We start from the raw sequence: 21,772 nt of genomic DNA, 5'->3' as shown, positions 1-21,772 counted from the left end.
CTGCTTACTCAGTTTTACCATTCAACAAGTATCCCTTTGAAATAGAAATAAACACAGTTGCAATAGAGTAACTGGGTTCAAATTGTACTATTACACTGCTCTACAGCCAAAATGCTTCTGAAATAACTGTAGTCAAACTTTACTAATTCTGAGTCACCGAGAACGAAAATGATGGTTAAAATTGTTGATTGGCTCTAGTTTTCAAGCGATGCTATTGGGTCAGTATATACGACCCTTGACTTGGGAATGGAGGAGGATAAGTGAGTTAAAAAGGGAAGGGATCTAAATTTAAACCAGAAATGACTAAAATACATCTTTGACTGGATCTATGAATAAATCTATGACTGGGTTTGGACAGTACTTGCTTTTTAGGCAAAACAATGAATGATGCAATCTGAAGCTGGTATTGCATCATACATGATATGAATTGCATCATGTTATTCGTAGAAGTCATGGATGATGCAATCATAACAAAGCTTACATCACTCTGCTGAACAAATTGCCCTATATCAGCTCTAGAAATCATACAGTGTCGTGCTCTCTTATTTGTCAGTGTTTGATTTTGTCCCATACTTCTTCATGGAAGGTGATCTTGTAGCCTGCAACAACATCAATGGAGTGAAGGCAGCCCTCAACATCGTTCACGATCCAGATGAGTGGAGACTATTCATTGATTCATCGAAGACAAGTCTTAAAGCTGTTTTACTGCATAAGAGCAATGTTTTGCAATCAATTCCAGTTGGTCATGCAGTCCATATGAAGGAAACCTATGACAACATGAAACAACTTTTGAGGTGCATAAACTATGACCAACATCAGTGGCAGCTTTGTGGTGATTTGAAGGTTGTTGCTCTCTTGCTTGGTCTGCAGACTGCATACACAAAGTACTGCTGTTTTCTCTGCGAATGGCATAGTCATGCAAGAGATTCCCATTACATCAAGAAAGATCGGCCACTCCGACAGTCATTGGAGCCTGGGAGGAAAAGTGCTCAGCATCCACCACTTGTTGAATCAAGGAAGATTTTGTTACCACCTTTACACATCAAGCTGGGTTTGATGAAGAACTTTGTCAAGGCCATTGACAAAACACAAGCAGCTTTCAAGTACCTCTGTGGAAAATTTCCAAGGTTAAGTGAAGCTAAGATAAAGGAAGGTGTCTTTGTTGGTCCTCAGATTCGTGAACTTCTTCGACATGATGCATTTGACCATGCACTGCGTGGCAAGGAAAAGACGGCATGGAAAGCCTTCCAGTTAGTGGCAATAAATTTTCTCGGAAACAACAAGGCAGACAACTACAGGTTGTTGGTGGAAAACCTCCTCAAGGCATACAAAAGCCTTGCTTGCAACATGTCACTAAAGATAGATTTTTTGCACTCTCATCTAGATTTTTTCCCACCGAACTGTGGAGCAGTGAGCGACGAGCACGGCGAGCGATTTCACCAGGACATTGCAACAATGGAGAAACGCTATCAGGGCAAATGGAGCCCATCAATGCTTGCAGACTATTGCTGGACAGTGACAAGAGATGCTCCATTTAATGAATACAAGAGACAAGCCAAGAAGCACCAAGTAGGCACTGAATAGGACTAAACTATGTACAGAATAGTTTTTTGCCTTTTGTGTCATAATAAATTTTATTTATATAACCCTTTTGCTGATTTTTAAAATAAACAGGATAGGTGAAATATTATCCTGTAAAGCAACCATAAACACATGAAAAGACCTAGGTTTACAATTTATGATTAAAACTCTATTATCTACACAATATACATAGACATAAAGTGTAAAAACTTAAATATCATAGAAACAGTAGCCAATCTGTTGTTTTAATTGTCATATTTGAATTCAGCACATCAAAATACACAATAAATAGCACATTTTATCTCTGAAGCAGACAACTTCTCAAAAATTGTAGACCAGTGTTATTGGACTATATCAGTGTTCCTACCCCCGTTGAAATCTACATATCCAATCTGGGGTATTCAGACATTTTCAGTTTAAATTATTTCAAAGCAACACTCGATTTTAAACTGAGACATGTTCCAAAGAAGTCTCTGCTATTCTTGAAAAACAACATATGTATTGGAAAAGTCGAAACTTTTTTTTTTTTTTAATTCAATGACAATGTTTCGGTTTTAAGCAGTTTACCTGTAATTTTCTGGTTCTCAATGAACAAAAAGAAAAAAAAAATTTGGTTTTCACAATTTCTATGAAAAGAAAACTGTTGTCTGCTGGGGAAAAAAAACTCTGAGGAGCTCTAAATGTTTAATTAAATTATATTAAATGTTTTGAAGAATTCCAATTGTAACTCACTATTATGTAACTATTATGAAATTTGCCTGTTATATTAATATCCAAAGATTTTTAATTGCAAATAGCAAACTTACTGTGTTGTCGCTATGGAATATTCTCCAATTTGTTATGCATTTGACACTCCACTATGAGGATTTTTCAATCATTGCCTGTTTGTGTACCTGTGAATAATGCCCCCTTTACTGATTTATCCAGCTGCTGTTTCTCTGCCCCTTCACCATATTTCCTGAGATGCTGGGTCTTTTTGTAGTTCCCAGCAGACAGGGACCCACTCCACAGATGGGAGCTCCCTGCTCCCCTCCTCAGACAGGCTTGGCTGAGAGGTGAAGCCTCTCCAAGCTGTAAAACAAATCACAGCTTCTGCAGTCTTCAAACATGGGCCCAACTCAGTATGTGCTTGTTGGTGCTGAACTCTCACTGGAAGTCTATAGGAGTTTCATGTCAAACATGATCACACCTCAGTATGTGATTGTTCTGTGGATAAATAGCTGAACTCAGAAACCAGGGCTGTGAGCCCAGCTCTGATCTCACCTCAGGAGCAAACCACTCTGACATTCTGCCCTAGTCGATCCTAACCCCACAGAAGGGGAACAGTACCTGCCCTTGATTTCACATGATAGCAGTATGCCTGGAAGGACCCTTGGCTAAAAACAAGGCAGGGCTGATGCCACACACGAGTCCCAAGGAGATTAAGGAATAGAATATGCATTTGTAACCCAGACATGTGACCCACAATAGCTCAGAGCCCAGTGGCATCAGTGCCCCAGACAGCCTGGAATAGCCTGTTCCTTCATTAACGCCACATAACCAGCTCTGAGAGAGCAGAGACATTTTTCCCCCTACGTGGTATAAGCAGCTCTTGGGATGCAGCCATCAGAGGAACCCACAGCTCAGGCTGCTCTGGCTGTTTGATGTTGGTCACAGAGAAGCAGCCAGAGGCAAACACTAAAATCTCAGTGCAACGTCCTCAGCCCATGTAAATTGATACCGTTTTGAATAGTTTGGGCTCTTTAAGCCAAGTGGAGATGTGGCCTTTTGATTTCAATGGAGCTTCTTTGATTTACATTAGCTGGGGACCTGGCTCTAAGACGTCCATGGAAGCATGTCCATTTTCACCAGCTGGGGAATCTGGCTTCATTAACTTTGCTGGTACTACTGCAGATCTACACCAGCTGGGGATCGGGCCCATAAACAGTTTCAAATCTATATTCTTTGCCTGCAAATCTGATATGAGAAGACCAAAGTTCCAAACCCGTCTGCACTTTCTTTGATCTTAATCCAAGGGATTATTTGCAGGGATGGAACTTTTAATGGTTACAGAGTGGTTAATTCCTACTGGGGACAGAACTGTGGAGAAATTCAGTGTTGCAGAGATCTTCTCAGTTTATCTGAAAATCTGGCTCAAGATGTGGCATGATAAAATACAGTATGAAGGATGAACAAAGCACACCCAAAGTCACGAATTCTAGCCAAGATGACCCCGCTCTTAGTCAGACAGCAGGCTGCAAACTTGGATGTGGAGGTAACATACAGAAAAGCTAATGGTGCCTGATTTCCACTTTCCAGGGAAATATGACATGGACTCACAAAGCATCCCATATGACAGCTCAGTTGTAAGGATTCCACTGCAATACCACTTCCAAAACTGATTTGTGGCACCAAAGCCCAGCTGCATTTCCATCTCTCTGTGATGAGGGGCTAATAGCATTACTCAGCTAATTCTCTGTTGTGTCATTTACCACTGTGATCTTATGTCTGTGCTGTATGGGTCAGTGGCCATCAGGAGATTTAATTTCTATTCCTGGTTCTGCCACTGACGTGCTGTGTGACATTGGGCTGGTCACTTCTCCTGCCTATGCCTCTGTTTCCCCTCCATCCCTTTCTCTGCTGTGTCTACTTTGGGTTTAAAATCTCCGGGGCATTGGCTGTGTCTTACTATGTGAGTGTGCTGTCTGTTAGCAGGTGTCAGTGTGGGACAGAGGTTATGGTGCTAGAGCAGGAGTGCTGGGGTCTAGTCCCGTTGCCCTCCTTTATGTCCTTGGGTAGCGACAGGCTTTGGCTGGGGGCTTCAGCTGTCTGTGCCTAAGTCTAAAGGTGCCTGCATGTCTAACTCATATTCTGTGGGTATCAACTTTGCTGTTTACTTAGTTTTACCATTCTGCAAGTAACTGTTTGAAACAGCAAATTAAACATGATTCCAATAGAGTGAATGGGTTTGTAATTGTGGGGTTATTGGAGAATATTAATGTTAGCATCCTGGCTTAATTATAGATTTCCAATCTGGGCTAAATTTTCAATCTGTTTCCAATCTGTTTGTTTTCAATCTAAATTTGCAATCTGTTTAAATTATTCCAAAGGAAAACTGGATTTTCAATTGAAAACACTTTCTTGGGAAGTCTTTGTTATCCATACACACAACATATGTATTGGCAAAATCAAAACATTTATTTTTTTCAAAAAATTCAGTGATTTTTTTCCAGATTTTAGCAGCTTTTAACAGCAATTGTTTGGTACTCGATTCACAAAACCAAAAAATGTTTTGGTTTCCACGATTTCTATAAAAATATATTTTTTTCTGCTAAGAAAAAATGAGCTCTAGATGTTTTATTAAATGATTGTAAAAGTCTTAGAGTTTCAATGTAATTCATTGTTCTATTATTACATTTCCTCCAGTATTTTAAAACCCAAACATATTAACTGAAATAGAAAACTTACAGTGTTGATCTTTGTGGAATGTTTCCCAGCCTGAGAAGGATTTGACAATCCACTGCCAGGATTCTCAGTCATTGTCTGTCTCTATATCTCTCAATAATGCCCCCACCACTGTGTTATCCAGCAGCTGTTTCCCTGCTTCTTCACCATATTCCCTCAGAGGCTGGGTCTCTGCAGTTCCCCACAGACAGGGAGCCACTCCACAGACGACCACTCCCTGCTCCCCTCCTGGGGCAGGCTTGTTTGAGAGGTGAAGGACTAAATAGGATGGGGGATTGAAAGCCCCTCCGAACTCTGGAGCTGATCCTGTGTTGTGTGGGATTCAGATTTGATCACAGCCCAGGATGTACCTGCCCTGGGGTTAAATAGCTGAATCTAGTCTCCAGGGCAGTGAGCCCAGCTCTGATCTCACCTCGGGAAGAAACCACCCTGATAAACAGTCCTAACCAAACCTAACCCCCCCAGAGAAGGAAATGACCCACCCTGAATCTCATATGATGGCAGCATCCCTGGAAGGACTCTTGGCCAGAAACAAGGCAGGGCTGAATGACAAGTGACATCCCAAGGTGACTGCAGAATAAAATATGTATTTGAAGCACAGACATGTGACCTACAATAGCTTGGAGCCCAGTGGCACCAAAGCCCAGCTGGCCTGGAATAGCCTGTTCCTTCATTAACACCACATAAACAGCTCTCGGAGAGCAGAGATGTTTTTCTCCTGCATTTCCTCAGCAGCTCTTGGGATGCAGCCACCAGAGGAACCCACAGCTCAGGCTGCCCTGGCTGTTTGATGTTGGTCACTGAGAAGCAGCCAGAGGCAAACACTAGAAGCTCCTAGCTACGTCCTAAACTGGTGTAAATTGATACAGTTCCATTGAGTTCTGAGTAGTTAGGGCTGTTTATGCCAAGTGGAGATGTGACCCTCTGATTTCCACAGAGCTACTATGATTTACACTAGCTGTGGATGAGATGCTTACGGACTATATAGTTTTCACCAGCTGGGGAATTAGGCTTCATTAACTCCATTGGAGCTACTGATGATTTACACCAGCTGGCGATCTGGCCCATTCTTCAGTTTCAAATACATATTTTTTGCCTGTGAATCTGAAGAGGAGACAGAAGTTCCTAACCAGTCTGCACATTCTTAACTCTTTGCCCGCTGGGATTAATTTCAAGAATGGAACTTTTAATGGCTAAGGAGCATTTCTTTCCTACTGGGGAGAGAACTTTGGAGGAATTCAGTATTGCTTTGATTTTCTGTATCTGATTTTCAATATCTATTTGGATGAATGGAACCACTTCTTTCTTTCTTTCTTTCTTTCTTTCTTTCTTTCTTTCTTTCTTTCTTTCTTTCTTTCTTTCTCAGCAATTATATGTTTTCTTCCTGAAGACATCACTAAAATAAAAGACTCATTAGGCTGCAGGTGCAATGCTATATGACATCTTAAAAATTTTTATTTCACATTGATTGTAGGAATGACAGAGAGACTGAACAATTACAAAGGGTTAGATCCTCATCTGGTGTAAATCAATTGTAGCTCCATTGGAGTTATGGGGGTCAAATCCACGAACCACCCCCACACAAGCCTTGCGTAAATCTGCCATAATGCAGTTACAGTCAATGAGACCAGATCTCTGGATGCTGTAAATTAGCATGGTGGTATGGAGCTATTCCAGTTGACATGACCTCAGTATATGTACCATGATGCCTAGTTTTATGTTTGTTCCAGTATATGAGATTCTCATTGCATAGAACCTCAATCCCATTTTAATAAACAAAATATTCTAAAATCTCGAGATTATAATTCATAGAGAGAAATCTGTGAAATGTGCTCCCCGAAGGTAAATTGGCTGATAAATATATAGACACTAGGTCTGGGGCCCCTAGGTAAAATGAGAGTGATGGTGAGGGATCAGAGACCGGGAAAATGCCCAGTTTGAAACACCCAGCCAGAGGAAGGATCTACTCCGGCAGGAGGAGGGCCACCTTAGATGCACCCCTGGAGAAAGTGGGGAGAAATGATGCCACGTTTGTAAAATACTGGGTTCTATCTCCCAGAATTGTCCCATCTGTCAACTAATGGTGAGAGCAATCCTGGAGCAGCAGCCTGCCCCTCAACCTTATGTAGTTATCTTTGTGACTGGTTCAGGGTCTCGGCACATTCAGGCAGATGTAGCTGCATCAGTCAAACCCAAAGCAGTTTCCCCTCCTAGAGCTATTGTCTCAAGCTTTCTGTAGATTCTGGAAGATGGGGTTAACATAGAGGTCATTGGGTGGTATTTAATGACCTGTGATAAACAGAAGGTCTGATTGTCTAATCGTCTGGTTAGGAAGCCCGATATGTAGAATGATGACACACTGAGGGCAAAGGAAAACTTTAAACGATTTTATTAGAACATTTAGTAAAGATACAAAGACTCCAAATTACATAAAAAGACAGCAGTAACGTGAAATTAAGCTGATATTTTGTATCATCTCTTACACAGAATCACACCCTTTCTTGGGGTTCTGGTGGTCAGAGAGAAAGGATGTGAAAGGATCATCCAATGTTTATGGAACTCTTAGAGGACTTATTCCTTCACCCTCCCACTACCCTGGTCCTTCTTGTGTGAACAGAGAACAACAATAGCCAAAGTCTGAAGGTGCAAACAATTCGATGTCTATTGGGGTGAACTTCCAGCAAGCTTAAATCCAAGTTTCTTTTTCCTAAACCCAATTTACTTCCTGTTTGCACCTAATTTATATAGTAATATTCTCAGCTATACCTTAACTAATCATTTTACTGAAATCTATCTAACCAAACCTAACATAATTCTCTAACCAATTATATCCCACTACCTGAATTAGAAATGAGGGTTTCACAACCACAATTATTGAGAATTGATTTCTTGCCAAACAGCATGCTATCAAACTAATCAGAATGTTAGAAGGGACCTCAGGAGGTCATCTAGTCCAATCCCCAGACGGATTTTTACCCCAACTCCCTAAGTGGTCCCCTTAAGAATTTAACTCACAACCGTGGGTTTAGCAAGTCAATGTACAAACCACTGAGCTAACCCTCCTCCCATCTTTAGCCATCTTTATCTTGTGGTGATGGGCATTATCAGGAAAGGATTGTATTCCTAACAGCCCAGTAACACCTTATTTCAATGTGACTAGTTTGGAATATGAGGATGTGACTGTACCTTCCCAGTTTAAAATCTTGGCCAACAATTCTATCTCATAGAGCAGAGGTGGGCAAACTATGGCCTGCAGGCCACATCTTTCCTGCGGGACCATCCTGCCTGGCCCTTGAGCTCCCAGATTCGGAGGCTAGTCCCCAGCACCTCCACTGCTATCCCCCTCCTCCACAGCCACACCACTGCATGGGCAGCATGGCTTGGGCCCGCCCACCTCCCAGGCTTTCCAATAAGCCTGTCCTGCACTCTGAGCAGCATGGAATGCGGGAGAAGAGTGGGGTAAAGGACAGGAGGTCTCGCGAGGTACTCAAGGGACAGGGAGCAGTTGGATGGGGTGGAAGTTCTGGGGGGGCAGTCAGGAGACAGAGAGCAGGGGGGGTTGGATAGGGGGAGGGGGCCTAGGAGTGGGCGGTCAGGGGACAAGAAGCAGGGGGGTTGGATGGGAGGGTTCAGAGGGGGGTAGTCAGGGGGTGGGAAGTGGGAGGGGGCAGGGGCCAGGCTGCTTGGGGAGGCACAGGTTTCCCTACCCAGCCTTCCATACCGGTTCACAACCCCAGTGTGGCTCTTGGCCCAAAAAGATTGCCCACCTCTGTCATAAAGCCTATAATCAGGTTCTTTCATGTGGGTCTTCTCCTGAAATTAAAATAAATATAATTTCAGATTGAAGGTTTGGAATCTCAAAGCTGCCTAAGGGATTAAACATGCCTAAATCCCATGAAAATTAATTAGATTTGAGCATCCAGATACCTAGGAATGCTTGGAAGTATTTAGAAAGGCAAAAAACACATTTGGCCTGGAACACAAATCTGACAGAAGTTCGCTTTCCTCCTTGAGCACAGGAACCTTCCCATTAACCTTTTGATGGTGCTTTTCATCTCAGTGTTCCTCAGGGTGTAGATTATTGGGTTCAGCATTGGCGTGACCACTGTGTAAAGCACAGACACTGCCTTGTCCACTGTCAATTTCTGGAAAGGCCGGTCATAGATGAAGACACAAGGCCCAAAATGCAAACTCACCACTGTGATCTGAGCTGCGCAGCTGGACGGGGCTTTGTGTTTCCCTTCCATGACATGTGTCCTTATCTTGACCAGGAGGATGCTGTAGGATATGAGCAATGCAATGAAGGCTCCTGTGGTGACCAGCCCATTGTTGGAGACCATCAGCAACTCCATCACGTATGTGTTTGTGCAGGCCAGTTTGATGACTTGGGGGACATCACAGTAGAAACTATCTAGTGTGTTGGGTCCACAGAAGGGCAGTTGGATGATCAGTGCAAGCTGGACAATGGAATGGACAAAGCCACCCAGCCATGCCCCTGCCACCAGCCCCGTGCACATACTTCTGTTCATGATAGACAGGTAGTGCAATGGCTTATAGATGGCCACATAGCGATCAGCTGCACTCACTACTTGGAAGAAGACCACAGTGCCCCTGATGAAGTGGAAGACACCCATTGAATGAGATGGTTTTGTGTTGGTACAGGAGGTCCTTTAGCATCTTGGGGGCAGTCACCGAGGACTCACTGAAGTCCAGGAAAGCCAAGTTGGCCAACAGGAGGTACATGGGTGTGTGGAGGTGGGAGTCAAAGATCATGGTGATGATGATGGTGAGGTTCCCAAGCCATGTAGTCCCGTAGACTTGGACGAAGACATGAAAGAGGAAGTGCTGGAGCTCAGTGCTCTGAGAGATGCACCCCAAAATAAATTCTGTCACAGGGGTGCATCTCTCAGAGTACTGAGCTTCAGCGCTTCCTCTTTCTGGTCTCCTGTTCCATTTAGGGTCCTTAAAATATACCTGCAGGGAGGACATTAATGAGAATTATGAACTCCTTGAAGTTCTTACGGTTAAGTTACTGGTAACCACTCACAACCTTAACAAAGTTTTTGTTTTGTGCATTATTTTGCTTAGGAATTCCCTTTCTGATTGGGAAAGCACACAAAAAATAGCAGTGTAGCTGCAGTGGGAAAGGAAAGATGGTTAATTAGGTACCTAGGACCTCATATTTGTGGTGTCTCACATGCTAGGGGAGTGTATGAACTACTGGGCGGTAGCGTCTCAGGCCGATTGTCATTCATAATAGCAGTTCATAGTGATTTTTAGTATTTGTGGAAGAAAGCTGGTGAAAATGATTCTATAGCCTGGTGGTTAAGGCAGTCATGGGGATACTCAAAATCAAATCCTTCCTCCAGTCTATGTTTAATTATTTACACAAAATAGCAGAGCTTCAAGAGTGGAGATTGAGTAAAGCCCATACGCCAATATCCCATAACCCAGGGCATGCTCCTCTATTATGGAAGACCTAAATTCAAATCCTTTTCTTTGTATTAGGCAAAAAGGGAAATCAAACGCTGCTGTCCCACCCCACAGGTAAGTCTGCGAACCTCTAAGCTACAGCTTATAACAGAGGCACCACCTCCCCTGAAATGTTTTGAAATTTTTGATCCACCAACAAATTCTGAAAAATATGTTCACTTGCTTTTTGGTATTACTGTTCTTAAATTACTGATAACGACTGTCAGTCTTAACACCCGCTTGGCAAAGTTTTTGTTTCTTGTTGATGTTTTTTTCCTTTAGGAATTCTCTTCTTTCCCCCATCTCTGTGAAGTTGACTGCTCCTGCAAACTCAGGAAGGAGACATAATCCTGGGCACTTTAAGAAACTACACGTTGCTGCATTCCTTTCACCTTTCTCTCTGGTGTTGGTCATAGACAGGGAACTCTACTAAAAGTAAAATCATCAGATGATTCCTATATTCCAACAGTATGTAACCTCAACAGTGCTAGGAGGTTTGTGTGTGTAGAGATGCTAGTACTGAATCTACAGAAACTACAGAAGCAGTTTCTCCTCCCTTGGTGTTCACACTTCAACTGCAAGTGAGAACCTCACCCTCCCTGATTGAACTAACCTCATTATCTCTAGACTGATTCTTGCCAGCATATTTATACCTGCCTCTGGAAGTTTCCATTACATGCATCCGACGAAGTGGGCATTCACCCACAAAAGCTTATGCTCCAATACATCTGTTAGTCTTAAAGGTGCCACAGGACTCTCTGTTGCTTAGTACTGAATCTAGAAGCATTTGTATAACTCATGGCACATGGAAGGGGTGAGGATGTTGTGAATACCCTCCATCCCTCTCACTAATCAGAAATTATTGATGCATGTCTTTATCTGTGGATAGTGTGTTTCCTAGGCAGAATCAACAAAACCACTGTCGAATAAAGAGTAAAGCACAGTGCAGTGGATGAACACTGATAAATAAATCCCCTATTAATAGATGAGTGAGGGTGTGTCTACATTACAAGCTATGCCACTGCAGTGTAGATGCTTACTACAGTCACAGAAGGGGATTTTCCATCACTGTAGTAAATCTACCCTCTTGAGACTCAGTAGCTACATTAATAGAAGAAATTCTTCCGTCAACCACACTGTGGCTATAGTGGGAGTTAGGTCGATCTAACTATGTCGCACAGGGCACGACATTTTCACAGCTCTGAATGATGTAGCTAGGCTGACCTCCATTTTAGGTGGATACCAGGCCTAAGAGTCTCCCAGAATGCATGTTTCATTATTTCAGAATGAAGCCAGAGAGGGAAAGTTAAGGTTGTTAGGGTGTTTTGAACTGAGCATTTCCATTCTTTCAAATATTGGGTTTCTTTTTAAGTTCAAACTTAACACTGAATTTCCCTGAAGCTCTATGTCCCTTTATCCACCAGGACTTCCATCTGTCAATGACTTTCTTCTCCCTTTCCTTGGAATTAATGCTGGGACTTACAGAAGAGTCAGATTGTTAAAGTTATTTAGGTGCCTAGTACGATTTTCAAAAGAGCCTAGGTGTCTAATATACAATGAAATCACTGTGTTTTAGGGACCTAGAGTGGGATTCACAAAGATATTTAGATGCATTTTCAAAAGTGCCTAATGGCCAAGTTTTTAAAAGGCATCGAAAAATGCAGATAGGTGCCTAGTGGAATTTTTAGAAACACCTAAGCAGGTTAGGCATCTAATTCTTGTTGAAATCAATGGAAGTTAGGCATGTATGAAGTTTAGGCACTTCTGAAAATCCCACTAGAACCCTATCTGCATCTTTAGGTGCATAAATACCTTTGAAAATCTTTCCCTTTTAAATTTTGGAAAATCCCACTTTAGGTCTGATGAAAGGGACTGAGAGCCAGGGACTGATCCCAGACCTGACTTTATGAAATCAGGCTAAGGTTTGGCACCTAATGCCTAGTTTTTCAAAGCAGCCTAAGGGTGTCAGACATCCACTCCTTTGAAAATCCAGAGCTAAACCCAGCAGTGCTGAGAACTAGCAGTGTGGATCATGTATATCTACACTGAAGCTTGGAGCAAGCTAGCACATTAACATTATCAGTGTGGATGTTGCAGTGCGGGATCTCAAGCTCACCTGACTCTCCTGGGTCTGAGCTCAGGCGGCTAACGTTAGGAGATGGGACCAGGGCTCCTAAATCAAGAAGATAGCTTGGAACAATTTACCCTTAGGCTGAGGTATGTCGGGCTTACAGGCTAAGATTTCCAAAGCTGTTTAGAGGAATCAGGCACCCAATTCCCAGTACAAGCTGCTGAACATTGAACTCCACCAGGGAGCATAAATCTTAGTCAATAGGAGCCAGATTTGTAAAGGTATTTAGGTTCCAAATGATGAGATAGGTGCTTAGTGGGGTTTCAAAATCACCTCTGATCCCGAACACTGAAACCTATGGGAGTTAGGCACCTAGGCACTTATGAAATTTTCACTAGGCTCCTATGTGCATCTTTGGGTGTCTAAATATCTTTAAAAAACTGGCCCTAATTCCTAAAATGCACAAAACATCTCAGTAACTCAGGATCCAGTAGCCAATTAAAGTTCTGATGTATTTGCACAATTGTCCCATATCAAACAAATGCTGGCAAACAAACACAGCCAGGTGGAGGCAACTGGGCTCCACTTCTGCTGCAGAATACAAAGAGGGAAAGGATGTGACTCTCTATGCAGACCAACTTTACATGGAGCATTCTTATTATCAGCTTCTATCCCCTGACTCCACTTGTCTCGGTGAGTTTATGGTCTGCAGCCATTGCACAGACCTGGGAAGCAAACTCCCATTCCCATCCCCGAGTGGGAACCATTCCTGCCCCAAAGCAGCAGATATTTCATTGCTTCGGTTAAACTCTTCTACTTTGTGGGGAAGGATGGCCCAATGGTTAGAGCACTAGGCTGGGACTTGGCAAACCAGCATTCAGTTCCTTGCTCCTCCATTTGCATCCTGTGATTGACTAGCCTGGTACTGAGTCACTCTGCCCCACTTCCCTGTTGGACATTGTTCCTCCAAACAGCACCTGCCACTAGCCAGTGGAAGTTGTGCCTGGCCCACTGGCTACTGCAAGAGGGGACATTTCCATTGGACACTACACACCACTGCACGGAAATCAGCTTGACACCGAGCACTGGGCGAGACATCAGGAATTTTGCTAAGGGCCCAGAATGTGCTGGGTCAATCAGCATCAGCCCCGTCCTCTCAGCGGATGAGGAAGAATGATCGAGTTCTTAGGATAGCAGCCTGCCCCTGCAAAGATGCAGGTTTCATTTCCTGCGCTGTCACACACGCCTTGTCCGACCTTACACAAGTCACTTACAGCACATTTTTAAAGGTGTTCGGGCTTCTTAAGGCAGCTGAGCACTTCTGAAAATCCCACTGGGCACCTGTCTACATTTTAGGGGTCTGACCACCTTTAGAAGCCTGGCCCTTAGCCTCTCTGTGTCTCAGTTTCCCATCCCAATGGGGATAATGCTACTTCCTTACCTCACTGGAGTGTATTAAGATAAATATTTTAAATATCTTGAGATGCTCATGTACTGTAGCCATGGGGCTGCTAGAAATATTTTAAATACATGATTACAAATACAAAGGCTGAGATTTTCCTGATCTCTAGGGGACTGGGATGCCAAATTCCCAGTAAAATGAATGGGGGTTGGGAATTCACCTCCTAGATCTGGCTTTGAAAATCTCATCCAAAGTGACTGTGAGTCTGACCTGGACAGTAAACCTCCTTGTTTCTGTCCATTTAAAGCCATTCCTGTGCCTATGCAAAGCACATTGCTAATATTCCAGCCTGGATCCCAGTGTCTGAGAATGTTTTCATCAATATTTTAAAATTTATGATTAAAAATTGCAAAGAATAAAGTTTGAAATGTCAAAAGTTTTAATAAAATTGCTGTTAGGTTCCTCGGCCAGGTCCAAAGCTAAAATATCATCTGCTAAAGCCAGATCTGAACTGCCAGATTTTTTTCTGCCCTCTTCAGTCTAACAGATAATGGTATATCATGAGCCAATGGCTAGAAGTTGAAGCTAGACACATTCAGACTGGAAATGAGGCATACATATTTCAAAGTGAGGATAATTAACCACTGGAACCACTTACCCAGAGTCGTGGTGGATTCTCTATCACTAGCATATTTTTAAATCAATATTGGATTTTTTCCCAAAAAAATCTGTTCTAGGAATTATTTTGAGGACATTCTCTGGCCTGTGTTGTACAAGAGGTCAGGCTAAATGACCACTATGGTCCCTTCTGGTCTTGGAGTCTATGGGATCTATGAATTTATGAGAAGATGTATGAGTTAGGTAATTTATATTTTGTAAGAACGCTATATTTTGTAAGAACGCTATACATGGAAATGCTCTGGAAGCATTAAGGGCCAGATTTTTAAATGTCTTTGAGTGCCTAAAGATGCAGATAGGTACCTAGTGGGATTTTCAAAGGCACTGAAGTACCCAACTCCCATTGATTTAAATGGGTGTTAGGCACCTACATTATTTTGAAAATGCCACTAGGCACCTATCTGTAAGTCTAAGTGCCCAAGTACCTTTGAAAATCTGGCTGTAAGTGTTAAACCCCACTCAAAATATTATTTCCTTATCCGAGCATTGCCTCCCGCTCTATAACACAAATGCAAGCAACTTAGTAGAGGCTGGTCAGAACATTTTCAAGTTTCATTGAAGTGGAGATGCTTACCAGAGATGTATTGATTCAATAAAGTTTCTGATGGGAAGATTTCTGAGATCCAGGGCTCTCAGATCACTTCTGATGATAGATAGATAGATAGATAGATAGATAGATAGATAGATAGATAGATNATCACTTCTGATGATAGATAGATAGATAGATAGATAGATAGATAGATAGATAGATAGATAGATAGAAGAAACTGAAAACCTGACCTTTTTACTCCAATACCAGAAATTTTAGCCAATTCCATTTCATGAAAATGTTCAAAGTGTTTTGGTTTTGTTCCGTTGCAGAACAAAAACAAATTTTGAAACTTTGAATCTGGTCACAAAACAGAATTGTCATAGAACAGTTTCAATTTCTCAGTATTACAGTTCACATTTTCCAAACTTTATGTCTAAATTCTGATCCCTTCACTCTATCATGTCTGTGATCTCAGGGCCAGTTGACGTTAAGCAATGAAGAATGCCACTTGGAAGTCATGTCTCGGAGTTGTTCACCGCTCTCATGGTGAAGAAAACACATCTAGGTCCAAAGAAGAATCAGCCCTAGAAATCTCATTATATTATTTCTGACCTTTCCACTAACACTGGTATAAGATGAAATAGCTCTGAAATCCCCAGAGTTTCACTAAACAAGACCAATAAAGACTCTACATTGGGGATTTGGGCATTAGGGACCTGGCCTTTTGGTTCCAAGGGAGATTATTAAGAAGTTTATGGAGTTTTCAGATTTGGGATTTACATATTGCAAGTGTTTTCCACATGTGTAGAGCTGGCTGAGCTTTGAGTTGCTGTAAAGTATGTGAGACTCAGGGAAAATTTGGACATTTGATTGGCTTTTGAGTCACATATCCCAGGACTCTTGAGTTTAGATTGCTATGTCACTTAGATGTTTGTTTAAAAACTGTACAGATGGAAATGTAGAATCATAAAAGATTAGGGTTGGAAGAGACCTCAGGAGGTCCAATCCCCTGCACAAAGCAGGACCAATCCCAACTAAATCATCCCAGCCAGAACTTTCTTAAGACAGCACTTAAAAACCTCTAAGGATGGAGATTCCACCACCTCCCTAGATAACGCATTCCACCCTCCTAATCAAAATGTTTTTCCTGATATCCAACCTAGACCTCCCCCACTGCAACTTGAGACCATTGTCTCTTGTTCTATCATCTCCCAACACTGAGAACAGCCTATCTCCATCCAGTGCCGGCTCCAGCTTTTTTGCCGCCTCAAATGAAAAAAATGAATAAATAAATAAAGAAGAACCCAATCAAGCTGCCTCCGCAGTGCTGCCAAAGAGGAAGACAGCGAGTGAAGGACCGCCGCCGATTTGCCGCTGATCTGATGCAGGCCGATTAAGCTGCTGCTGAAGTGCTGCCCCCGCCGATCCGAACGTGCTGCCCCAACAACGGATGCACTGCCACCCCTTTCTATTGGCCTCCCCAGGCAACTGCTTCCTTCGCTGGTGCCTGGGGCCAACCCTGTCTCCATCCTCTTTGAAACTCCCATCAGGTAGTTGAAGGCTGCTATCAAATCCCCTCTCACTTTTCTCTTCTGCAGACTAAATAATGCCAGTTCTCTCAGAATCTCTTCATAAGTCATGTGCCTCAGCTCCCTAATCATTTTTGTTGCCCTCCACTGGACTGTCTCCAATTTGTCCACATCCCTTCTGTAGTGGGGGGAACAAAACTGGATGCAATACTCCAGATGTGGCGTCAGTAGTGCCAAATAGAGGGAAATGATCACTTCCCTCAATCTGCTGGCAATGCTCCTACTCTTGCAGCCCAATATGCCATTAGCCTTCTTGGCAACAAGGACACACTGTTGTTCTCATCCACTGTAATTTCCTGGTCCTTTTCTGCAGAACTGCCCTTTATCCAGTCCATCCCCAGCCTGTAGTGGTGCATGGGATTCTTCCATCCTAAGTGCAGGATTGCATTTGTCCTTGTTGAGCCTTATCAGATTTTTTTGACCCAAGCCTCCAATTTGTCTAGCTCACTCTGGACCCTATCCCTACCCTCCAGCATATCTACCTCTCCCCCACATCTTAGTGTCATCCTCAAACTTGCTGAGGATGCAATTCATCCCATCATCCAGATCATTAATGAAAATGTTGAACAAAACCAATGCCTGGGGCATTCTGCTTGATACCAGCTGCCAACTAGACATCGAGCCGCTAATCACTACCTGTTGAGCCCAACAATCTAGTCAACTTTCTGTCCACCTTATGGTCCATTCATCAAATCCATACTTCTTTAACTTGCTGGCAAGAATACTTTGGGAGACCATATCAAAAGCTTTGCTAAAGTTAAGGTGTATCACTTCCATGGCTTTTCCCATATCCACAGAGCCAGTTATCTCATCATAGAAGGCAATAACGTTGGTTAGGCATGAATTGCCCTTGGTGAATCCATGTTGACTCTTTCTGATCACCTTCTTCTCCTCCAAGTGCCTCAAAATTGATTCCTTGAAGACCTGCTCCATGATTTTTCTAGGGACTGAGGTGAGGCTGACTGGTCTGTAGATCCTTGGATTCCCCTTCTTTCCTTTTTTAAAATTGGACATTATATTTGCCTTTTTCCAATTGTCTCAGATCTCCCCCGATCACCATGAGTTTTCAAAGATACGAGATTAGGAGTGAAGGCTTCTGATATTTCCCCCTGGCTCCAGGAGTGGAGTGGGGTTTTAGCAAGAGGAGTCTATGAATCCAGATTCCTGGGCTATATCCCCAAATCTGGGAGGAAAGTAGGGTATGATGAGTTAGAAACAGGGGTTGGAGAAGCTGGATTCAAGATTTATAGATTTCATAGAATTAAAAGCCAAAAAGAACAATTAGATCATCTAATCTGACCTCCTGTATATCACAGGCCATTAAATTTCACCCAGGTAGCCCTTTACTGACCCAATGACATGAGTTTGGCTAAAGAAGTGCGAGGGGCCCACCTTCACCGTATTCAGGAGGAAGCTAGCATGCTGTCCTAGGCACAAGCTTGAGGGAGGATGCTTAAAAAGGGAAAGCCTGCCACAGGAAGGGATGGCAACTAGGGGAAGATGGCTGTGCCTTGGAGACAGCTGGATACAGGGGTAGATCAGCAAAGAGAGAGAGAGAGAGAGAGTTGTGGCACCTGCTGCTCTGAGACTGATATAGAATGAGGGTTACAAAAAGCGGGGAGATCTAAGGGTGGACTCTAATCCTGATCAGGACACAAAAAACCTACAGACAAGCTGGGCCTGAAAGAGGTGAACAAAAGACCAAGCCCCCTTTTTCCTTTGATCCCCCCTGTCCGTGGGAAGGGAGGATAGAACCTGTTTTTGTTTGGAGAGACTCTAGTATGCACCAAGCAGGGGAAGGACTTGGTTGAGTGCTAGAGAAGGGAAGAATCCCAAACCATCTTCTGGTGGGGATTCAAGGGCTCCCATCCACCACAGCATCTTCTAGGAGGGCATCCAGTCTGGATTTGAAGGCATCAAGAGATGAAGAACTCACCACTTCCCTTGGTAGCTTCTTCCAATGGTTAATGAAAAAAAAATGTGTCTAATTTGTATTTGTCTGGCTTCAGCTTCCAGCCATTGGTGGCTGTTCTGCCTTTTTTCTCTAGATCAAAGAGCTCTTTAGCACCTTCATTCCTTGCTGAATCACTTTGCATTTGACTGTGTTAAAACACATTTCTTTTGAATGGGCACCACTTCCTAAGCAATCCAGATCACTCTGTGTCACCGCCCTGTCCTCATCATCTTGTATCAGTCCTCCAGTCTTTGGGTCATCTGCAAGTTATGTCAGAAGATATATATCTACTTCAGATCATTGATGAAAATGTTGAATGGCATCGGTGCTGCAGAACCTCATTAGAAATACCTCCTTTAGGTGATGAGACCTCATTAATGACTTTTTTAAAAATCAGTCAGTTCATCAGTTCTTAATCTGATTAGTATGTGCTGTGCTAAATTTTTATCAGAAAATCATGAGGTACTAAGCCAACACCTTACAAAAGTCTAAGGATTAGATCAACAAAGGGGGCTAGGAGCCCAGATCTACTTTTGATGCCTGAATCTAATATTTAGATACTTAAAATCCCTGCTTAGCTTTCAGAATTGCACACTAGCCCCTAGGCTATATAGTCATTCTGTCTCTTCTTCTGGCCCAATAATTAAGTAAAATACTTAAATATTTTATACAGCATAGAATAGCTTTAAGAGTAGAGACTGAAAGAAACCCATCTCAATATACCCTATAGACTAGGTAGGGTAGGACAATCACCTAGCAGGTGGGTGACCTGGATTCAAGATGTTGCTCTGAATGAGGCAGCGGGGAGGTTTAAATTGGGGTGTTGAGTGTGGTTGGTGACTGTTTAAAACACTGGGCGATTGGGCAAAATGGCACACCCTTTCCTTTTCTGAAAGAATTTCCTGACCTACATTAGATGCCTGAGTTCAGGAGAGTGAACATAAGAATATAACGTAAGAATATCCATACCAGGTCAGACCATAGGTCCATCTAGCTCAGTGTCCTGTCTTCCACCAGTGGCCAAAGACAAATGCTTCAAAGGGAATGAACAGAACCTGGCAATTATCCAGTGATTCATCCCTTGTTGTTCAGTCATAGCATCTAGCATCAGAGGTTTAGGGACACCCAAAGCATGGGATTGCGACCTTGGTCATCTTGGCTAATAACCAGTGATGGAACTGTCCTCCATGAACTTATCTAAGTCTTTGCTTGAGGTAGTTATATTTTTAGCTTTCACAACATCACCTTACAATGAGTTCCATAGGATGACTGTGCATTGTGTGAAGTACTTCTTTTTGTTTGTTTGTTTTTTAACCTGCTGCCTATTAATTAATTAATTAATTAATTAGATTGGGTGACACCCTAGTTCTTGCCTTATGTGAAGGGATAAATAACATTTCCCTATTCACTTTCTCCATACCATTCACGATTTTATAGACTGCTAGCCTATCACTCCTTACTCATCTCTTTTCTCTCCTCATCTGGAAGCTGTTCAATCCCCTTTATCATTTTATTGCGAGTCTGCACCTTTTCCAATTCTAATATACATATTTTGGATGGGATGACCAGAACTCAAGGTGTGGGCATACGAGGGATTTATATGGTGGCTCTATGATATTTACTGTTTTAGTCTATCCCTTTTCTAATGGTTCCTAACATTCTGTTAGATATTTTGACTGCCGCTGCAGATTCAGCAGATGTTCTCAGAGAACTATTCACCATAACTCAAAGATCTCTTTTTTAAGTGGTAACAGCTAATTTAGTCCCCAGCACCTCTTAGCGAACACAGCACTGCCTTAGTATTGCCAACTACTGGCTGGGATTGACCATGTGCCCAAGGGGCTGGCGTTGCGGCTTTCAATGTGGCCTCATCTTGACACCTTACCTGTTGTGTTTGAGGGGGTGGGTTCTGTGTGTGTGTTTGATGGGGGGGGGGGCTAGAAGGCTGGGGGGCACTGAGGGGAAGAAGGAGGGGTCTCCTTGTCACTGTTGTGGGTGTCCACAGATCATTCAGGGATCAAATCCAGATCTGGCAGTTCCTACACAACCCAGAGACCAAGTCCCAGGGACCCAGTGGCTCAGAGAGCAGATATCAGCCCTCACTCTCCTCGCTCCCTTCACAGCAGAGGCGGAGAGAGGAGGATGCTGAGAACTCACATCCAGGTGGGTTTTCACACAAAGCTTCCTTCTTGCTTTGAATCTTCCCTGGATGCTGTATTGTTCTGTCACCTGCTTCTCCCTGCTCCAACCACTAACCCAGCCAGGCACAAATTCAGCCTGGCAATTAGTAGAATGTTTCTAACCATCAGAAGGGTGAGGTTTGGCAGCAGCCCCACAATAGGAGTGTTGGGGGTCACATAGCTTTGTTCATTTTAATGGAAAGGTAGAGAAACGTATGAGTGGATTGTATGATGGAGCTGCTTGTGATGGTGGAGACAGGGCTGAGCAGCCCATGGGCTCACTTGCAGTGAAGGTCCTGTGTTCTGAAAGCTCATGCTTCAGGGTTTAGGAAGGGATTACCCCCACCAATATATTCTGAGAGGGTAAATTTTATTTTGTTTTAATCTCCTTCCTCTGAAGCTCCTGGTGTTGCCCACAGCTGGAGATGGGACCCTGGGGGTGAGCCAGGCTCTGAAGTGGCACGGAGCATTGTCTGTCTCTCTCGAGTGGTTGGCTGGCTGGTTCTCGTTCACATGCCTGGGGTCTCACTGATCACCATGTGTGGGGTTGGAAAGGAATTTTTCCCCAGCTCATATGAGCAGTCATCTTGTCATGGAAGGGGGGGGGGGGTCCACCTTCCTTTGCAGTGTGTGGGTGGGGGTCACTCACCAGGACTATCTGGATGGGGCTCATTTAACCATTTCTCTGCCAAAGCTGAGGTCTCAGGCACTGGTGCACCTTAGTCCCTCCTACTCTGCCTGTGGCAAATAATAGTTTAGTCTCCTGAAGGGGTGCTCTCGGTGGCCTGTGCTATACAGGAGGTAGGAATAGGTGACTGGGTGGTCACTTCTGGCTGCCCCCCAGGCCCAGAACTTCCTGACTTCCTGCC

General features: G+C 43.3%; 1 pseudogene; it reads right to left on the bottom strand.

Annotated features, from left to right (window-relative positions):
- Positions 1-8,972: 8,972 nt before the first annotated feature.
- On the bottom strand, positions 8,973-10,014 carry LOC117885595 (annotated as a pseudogene).
- Positions 10,015-21,772: the final 11,758 nt, after the last annotated feature.

Source organism: Trachemys scripta, chromosome 12 (genome assembly GCF_013100865.1).
Source record: "Trachemys scripta elegans isolate TJP31775 chromosome 12, CAS_Tse_1.0, whole genome shotgun sequence".
Lineage (NCBI taxonomy): Eukaryota > Metazoa > Chordata > Testudines > Emydidae > Trachemys > Trachemys scripta.
This window is presented reverse-complemented; position numbering and strand designations above follow the sequence as displayed.